Genomic DNA, 241 nt, shown 5'->3' on the forward strand with positions numbered 1-241 from the left:
CAGTTGTACCTCCCGCACAATACTGATCATGGCGAAACTAACAGATGGCGGAGAAAACGGCTGAGCTGAGTAGGACAACAACATCCATGCTGTGCAGGTGAATAGCATTGTTTCGTGTTGGCGTACATGTGAGGTAACCATCAACCATTATCAAACATACTGTGCTCTACCTGTGGCAACCATCAAACATACCTTGCACAAGCTGTGGCAACCATCAAACATACCGTGCACCTCCTGTGAT

Source organism: Macrosteles quadrilineatus, unplaced genomic scaffold, assembly GCF_028750875.1.
Source record: "Macrosteles quadrilineatus isolate MER2022 unplaced genomic scaffold, UCM_ALF_1.0 Scaffold_5__1_contigs__length_97177068, whole genome shotgun sequence".
Lineage (NCBI taxonomy): Eukaryota > Metazoa > Arthropoda > Insecta > Hemiptera > Cicadellidae > Macrosteles > Macrosteles quadrilineatus.